This window comes from Lathyrus oleraceus, chromosome 5, assembly GCF_024323335.1.
Source record: "Lathyrus oleraceus cultivar Zhongwan6 chromosome 5, CAAS_Psat_ZW6_1.0, whole genome shotgun sequence".
NCBI classification, from domain to species: Eukaryota; Viridiplantae; Streptophyta; class Magnoliopsida; order Fabales; family Fabaceae; genus Lathyrus; species Lathyrus oleraceus.
The window spans coordinates 149948333-149956182 of record NC_066583.1 but is presented as its reverse complement, the minus strand read 5'-3'; the positions used below and the strand labels follow the sequence as shown (position 1 = coordinate 149956182).

Below are 7850 nucleotides of genomic sequence, written 5' to 3'. Positions count from 1 at the left end.
CAGACTTCGCAATTCTGAGTTATGGCAACCACGGTGGCTGGAGGTGATACATTTAAACTTTCAATTTTCTGGACCAGAGCATCCACTTTTGCGTTAACATGATCAAGGTTACTTATCTCGTACATGCCAGTTTTCGTTTGAGGTTTTTCTACCATTGTTCGTCCGCTTCCCCACTGATAGTGGTTTTGAGCCATGCTTTCGATAAGTTGGTAAGCATCAGCATAAGGTTTGTTCATTAGTGCACCACCTGCGGCGGCGTCTATTGTTAACCTCGTGTTGTACAAGAGACCATTATAGAAGGTATGAATTACTAACCAGTCCTTTAAACCATGGTGTGGACAAAGTCTCATCATGTCTTTGTATCTTTCCCATGCTTCGAAAAGAGACTCGTTATCTTTCTGTTTAAATCCATTTATCTGGGCTCTTAACATAGCTGTTTTGCTCGGCGGAAAATATCGGGCAAGAAAGACTTTCTTTAACTCGTTCCATGTGGTGACTGAGTTGGAAGGAAGAGACTGGAGCCATCTTCTAGCGCTATCTCTTAACGAGAAAGGAAAAAGACGAAGTCGAATTGCCTCTGAAGTGACACCGTCAGCTTTAACAGTATCAGCGTATTGGACAAATACGGATAAATGAAGGTTTGGATCCTCGGTAGGATTTCCAGAGAATTGGTTCTGTTGCACTGCCTGCAACAATGAAGGTTTAAGTTCGAAGTTGTTTGCTTCGATTGCGGGTGGAGCAATACTCGAATGCGGCTCATCTTGCGATGGAGCGGCGTAATCTCGAAGAGCACAAGCTGGTTCTGCCATCTCGGGTATCGGCGAAGGAAGAAGATTTTTGAGATCAGGAAGTTCGACAGGAGGGAGATTGTTTGCAGCACGATATTCCCGAATTCGTCGTAAGACTCGGAGATATAGTTCGATATCGTTGATTCGTAAGTAGAACGACTCGTCTTGTGAGCGAGTATGTGGCATACAAATCAACGAAAGAAAGAAAAGAAAAGAAAAATAAGCCTTAGTCTCTACAGCATAACAGAAGAGTTACGATATTGACTAAATAAAAGTCCCCGGCAACGGCGCCAAAAACTTGATCGCGACTTTATGAGTCGAATTTGGGGTACAAACTGCAAGTGCACAGTTCTATCGCGTAGTTTTAAAAGATATTGATCCCACAGGGACTTATGAATCGATATACCGCTTTCTAAGGTTACTTCGTAAAGCTAAGGCGGGTAATACTTTGATTTTTTGGGGAAAAGTTAAAACTAAAAATAGGATCTAAATTAAATATCAACTAAATGGATATCGGTATGCAGTTCGTCGTAATTAGGGAATCAATTCTTCGTTGGTTTCTTGGTTTTAAAATAAATCTTTTCAGTTGTCACTATTGATTAAAAGTCTTATCTCAAACTCTCGCTCTGTTGAATAAACTATGATTTTATATTAACGTAGTTGTCACTTATTAGTTAAGTCAAAAACCACTTTTTGAAAACAATAGAATCCGTAGAAACTCTTTTTAAGAAAACACTAATCGTTTAAACACCCTTGTCTCAAACTCTCGCTCTGTTGACTTAGGTTATATAATTAAATTCAAATGCTTAACTCTCGTCCTCACATTCAACCTTTAAAAATACTTTTTGAAAAAGATTAGAATTTAATTAACTCTAAAAATTGCTCTCGCCCTGATCTAGAATTAATGTCCAATTTACACTGTCCAGTCAAAAACTCAAACTCTCGTTCTATTGATTTTAACTTCTTTATGTCTTTTACTTTCGTACAAAAACCTTGTTATTAAACCTGTAAATTGAGACCGTGAAAAGAGTGATTTTAATTTTAAACTTAATTAAACCAACTTAGTTTTGATTCCTTCATTTCACTTACTCTACATACCGATACCTAAATAAATTAGCCAGACATGCTAAACAGATCTAAATAATTATCATGCATAAACAAATTCATCTCAGGCAAATAATATAAATCAACAATAAAGCAGGGCATATATAAATTCAAACAATAATTAAAGAACCTGAGTAATTAATAGCAGTCTTGAACATCCACCACAGACCGGTTGGATTTGTTCTTGAATTCTTCAATCAGACAGAAAAATAAAAGTGAAGGAATAAAAATCTAGGGTCTAACGTAAGGTTAGATCTAGTGAAAGGTACACAATAGTTTCCGGTGTAGAAATTATTGTGCGAAAAATTAATTAATTGCTGGAAAAGAAAATAGAAATTGCCCAGGAAAAAATATAAAGATTGTAAAAATAATGCTGTAAAATATGTTTGCACTGCTGGAAGAGAAAAAGCGCGAAAAAAAGAAATGGCGAACGGCGAAGAAGAGAGACGTAGGGTTTGCCAAAAAACTACTATTTATATTGGTCACTTGTTGTAACTGTTTCCAAAGGTCTTCCGTGTAAAGAGTCTTCACGTTGCAAATGGTCAAGCGTAACAATAGGCCTCAACGTCTTTGTTGTGCTTCTGAAGCCAAAAATATAGGGGAATGGTGTGACGTCCGTCACACCATGTGTTACGCTCGTAACACAAGTAGACATGGCGTGACGCTCGTCACAGGCGCAGCGCCTGTGCTTTTGGGCTGGGCTTTGGCTTGGTGGAATTTGCTTCTTTTCATTTCTTTTTGCACCTCCTTTTCTTCCTTTTTCACTTGTGCTTCAAATAAGCTACCTGAGATAAATAGAAAGAAAATACCGAGTAATATCGAATAAAATGAAGCAAATTGAAGTAAATAATAATATAATTTAATTAAATCGAGTCCTAGAATGTGATATTATTTCATGTTATCAGACTCCCTCACCTCCTTTGAAGAATGGTTCATCTTCCCCTGACTAGGCCAGCGTTGAACCGTGTTGTTATGCGCCCCCCTTTCGATCCATTTTACCATTTTGCCATGTTAGCCCATTTGACATTTAGTTTATTGCTGGTCTCATTTCCCTCATTTTATTTTTTGCACCCCTAATGCCCATTAATTTCATTTTCTCTTTTTTTAATTTGTTTTATTTTTATTCCATTTGTTATTATTATGTTTTGGCTAATTAAAAAAATAAAAAATTTAATAATTAAAATCAATATTTTTCAAATAACAAAAATATTGATCAACATTAAGAACTTTCAAAAATTAAAATTCAAACTCCGTTTATCCAATTCAAATGTTTTTCAAACACGAACCGAAACGTTTAATCGCTATCAAACTTGTTATTAAACTTAAGCGCTTCGCTAAAATCTTTTCTCAATAAGAATGGTCAGGATGACCACTTAAAATAATCATAAATGTCTAATTGATGTGACGTGTACATGTTAGTCGAACAATGTCGAAAAGTTACAAAAAATGTCACCCTTCTTCCATCTGAGACACATGATCAAAAGTGACTTTTTTAGGAGGCATCTGATAGTCGGGAATTTCTAGTTGGAGAACAATACGCAAAGAATGTTAAGTTGAGGAAATACTAAGTGCTAGTGTTTATTGACAAGCTTCAACATGAACAAACACATTGATTGGAATATTTTGACTAAGCGTGATGAACATAGTTTGGAATAATCTCAAGAACATATCTGGCTGATATTTTGATACCATGTCGAAGTTGAAGAATTCGACAGACGTCAGGGACTTAGGATATTTTAGAATCCAAAGACTTGAAATAAGTTGTCTCAACACTAGAGTTTTTCACAAACTACCTTCGACAAGAAGACAATTATATGCTTGGAGCAGTTACAAATGTGGGATAATGGTTTTCATCATTTTACAAGTTCTGACCACGTGGAGGTACTTCAAAATACTGAAGTGCATTTTCTTGATACTTGTCCATTTTCTAGGGACAAATTGTCAGAGACATATATCTTTAGATTAATATAAATAGCAGGCTCATGCAGTGTAATCAAGGTCACAAAGTTCATATATTTCTCTATAGAACTGAAGTACCCGATTCAAAGAGCGAAACAATTTGTGAGAAACATGTATGAGTTTGTATCCCTTTCTTTAATTATCTTCATGTTTCCCTAATTGAAACATTTTTCTTTAATTTCCATTTACTGGAATTTCTGTTTAATGTCATTTATTGCACTTTTCGTTTATTATCTTGATCCAAGATTTTTTGCTATTAAATTTTATGTTTGTTTTGTCTACGTACAGACATTCAAATTCAATTGCACATATTGCTTCTGAGATTTCCCGAGTTAATTTCATAAGTGAACTAAACTTGCGATTGTTTACTAAAAAAACCCACAAACATCCCTGTAGTTCTTGTGCTTGCAAGCTTGGTCAAGATGCCTCCCTTAGTGTTATGCTCCATCAAGATAAGCATGATCTAGTGTAACCTGAACCTAGTTAACTTCTCTATGGTTCAGGCGACATAATTGTGTAGCAACAATGTGTTTCTCCCTAGACTTGGGATAAAACCAATTTTGAGTTTGTTCATAACTTGACCTCTTATACCCCCATCTTTGACGCCAAAGTGAGACTCGCGATAAAGGCCTTATATTTTATATGGTTGTTAGTAGTGGTGGACTCGAAATGTAAGGATACTTTAATAGTCGACCCGATTTTGCTTTCCAAAAGGAGGTCGGCATCATTTCTCTTACTGCTATAAGACCCATCAGTGAACATGATCCATGTTGCACTTGGCTCCGGAGTGACCAGTGTCATTTATGCTAAGAAGTTTGGAAACATTTAAGTCTTTAGTGCCTTCTTTGGGTTGAAGGAGATGCCAAATTTGGAGATATCAACATACCACTTTTCCATCCGTCCTATGAGATACGATATGTATGGAACCTGTTTAAAGGGTAATTCGGTCCAGATAAAGATGATGTACGTCGGGAAGTAGCATCGTGACTTTTACAAGGTAGTTACTAGTGCTAATGTGTTCTTATCTATCTTCTGGTAGAGGAATAAGGTTTCCTCTGTCACTAGTCTGGACAAAAATGACGGGGTACTTTTAGTGACATGAATGCTTGTTCGCATTCCAGGGTCCAATCGAAGCATGTTTATTTATTCAATAATCTATAGAATAACAAAGTGTCTATTTATGGTTGTGAGCATCCCATTTAAATTTATTATCCCTTTCTTCATCGTCGAAGCCTCTATTTTGATTAGCACTTCGCATTTTGTCTGAGTTACCTTTTATGCCTCTCATCGTTAAGTAAAAACCCAATAATGTTTTGGCTATAACCCCAAGGTGGGTTACTCAGGATTAAGCCTCATATTACATTGATGGATTTGTATGAAAATATTGGCGAGATATTCGTCGTGTTTTTCTTTTTTTCTTGATTTTACGATCATGTTATCCATGTATACCTTTAGTGTTTTGCTGATCTTTGTTTCGAAGATCTTATTCATCATTTTCTGTATATTGCGTATATGTTCTTCAAGCCGAAAGGGCATGACACTGTATCGTTAGTTGGTACATTCACTCATGAAAGCAATTTTGTCTCTGTCCTCTTTGTGCATATGGATTTCGTTATATTTGAAGTACATCTATGTACTTGCTAAAATAGGGCTGAGATATTTATAGAAACCATTGTGTTTGGGGCTTAGTCGAAACTGCTTCTATGAGTGTGGGAAAGTGATAATTAATCTCATATTATTTAAGGTAATTTGATTAGTCCTTCCTTGACTCCCCTCACCGTTGTAGACTAGTACATGTCACCTACATGCTTCAGTGGAAAGGTGATCAGTTTGGGAAATTAGCGCCACATCTAAACGATGGGTGCTCAATCTAATAAACGGGCGATCAAAAAGTTGTTATGGATGATGTGAAATGTCGTCCCCCTTCCACATCACCCCTTATGGACCTATAAAAATAAATACATATTTCTTCAAGCACGAGAGCTTGCAAAAGACAAATTGATTTAGTATTGCTTTTCTCTCCTTATCTGGATGAGTCCCTCATGTATGCCTAAGGTGATTCCCTCGTGTATAGGGCAATCCCCATAGACATAATATGGGATACACCATCAGGTGTCAATGAGGTGAATAATCATGAGTCTGTTGAGGCAAATCCCCAAACGTCATTCATGGTGAAAACAATGCATATTAAATGCGATTAATGATGATTTATCTTTGGGATTCCAAATTGATCTTAATCTCTAACACACATCAAAAGTGTGTAGAGCCTTTTGCATATAATGGGAAACCTAGGGACATAGCCTTGATTACACCTAATAGTCCTCACACCTCTATAAAAGGGGTCCAACCCTAACTCTTTAACCTTTTTGCACACTTTCAACCAAATTTTTGGAGAGCCTCCTAAATATCCTTCATTTGTTCTTAAACCCTTTCAAGCTCAATTCCCTTTTTTACAAGTACAAGTTCATTACTATTTTTTATCCTTTTCCCTTTTATGGCGATAATTATAGATTTTGACGAGAAGGGAAACCTAGTAGAGCCCTCGACCCGCGATGAGCGCATAACTCCATGGAGCTACTAATATAGAAACACCAAATGTCACAATAGGATAATCGAATGTAAATTAGTGGAAATAGGCATGTTTGGTAGTTAGGATAGTTCAATTGGACCTAATAGTGGTATAAGTGATGGTAATGCTAATGACTCATTTTCCCTTCTATTTTCTCAAGAAACAAGGAGCTAATGGTCACCTCTGATACTGAGTACAAGGACATCAGAGATATTGAGTACCATTCCTCACTAAAGAGAGGATAAGCTCCTTTGAGAAACACATCAACCTTTTCTCTTTAGGTGAGGAGGAAGAAGTCATCATAGAGACGTGTTCCTCAATGGAGAGGGTTAATACGGCTGCTTTGGGTGATTCTCCATGCCCCTACTTCTACTTTTACCTCCTCATCGTATGTGACTTAGGGGTCCTAATATTATTTTCTTCATTTGAGGCAGACGTTTTAAAGGTGATCAATGTCTCCCTATCCCATATCACGCCCAAAGACTATAACTTTATTCAACAATTCAAGACCATATGTTGGCGACTGAGGGTATCATTTTATACGAATGTTATTATCTTTCTACAAAATCAATACATACATTATAAGAGGTGGGGTTACCCTGAGTGTCCTGCCTAGAGGTCTTTGTTCATACCATATTCAAATTGTCATACCCTGATTTTGACCCTGAATTTTTTTTTCATCAATCAGTCACTTGAATTTCTCCTCATGAACATTTCACGTTTAAACTCTTCACTTCATGTTGAAAGATCTTTTATTCATTCATGCTACAATCATTTCATTCATGCATGATTAAAATAAATTCCACATGTTCCTCTACACACATTCATATCCTCCATTTCATGTTCATATTTCTGCATTTCATATTCGAAATGTTTATTCATACTTCTTCATTCACATTGGAAAACTTTTCATTTTCATATTCAAGAAATTCCACATATTCATTCATTCATTCAATTATAATCATCCATTTACATGGCATGTGGATAAAGTATCCCATCATATGAATACTTGGAAGTTCTAAGGTAAATTACGACTATGTCTCGCTACAAGGACACCAATTGTCATTCATTGCAAATCATAGATTATCCAAAAATATATATAATTTACAAAACTGGCACTAGTTTCACAACACAAGTTTACGAGCTGTCTTCCAGTTTTCTTCACAAGGAATGGATTATGGAGCAGTGGGATAATAATTACTACATCAGTGCCATAGCTGGAGCTTGTAATGGGTCCTCATTGTTTGTGATGTCAAAAGGGACCCAAAACATGCAACAATCCTATAAAGTCAGTGACTCATTTCCATTTAAGTGGATCAACAAAGAATGAAGAGAAGGATTTTTCGTCACTGCTATGGCCATTGCCGGCACTAGATGGGCAATTGTTATGTCTCGTGGAGTTGGATTCTCAGACCAGAAGAAAACCAACT

At 36.4% G+C, this 7850-nt stretch overlaps 1 non-coding gene across 1 annotated transcript; it reads left to right on the top strand.

The window, feature by feature from the left end:
• The first annotated feature begins 324 nt into the window (after nucleotides 1–324).
• LOC127088627 (small nucleolar RNA R71) lies at nucleotides 325–431 on the top strand. The gene has a single exon (XR_007790456.1). It is a non-coding gene; the product is annotated as a small nucleolar RNA R71 (small nucleolar RNA).
• The last annotated feature ends 7419 nt before the right edge of the window (nucleotides 432–7850 follow it).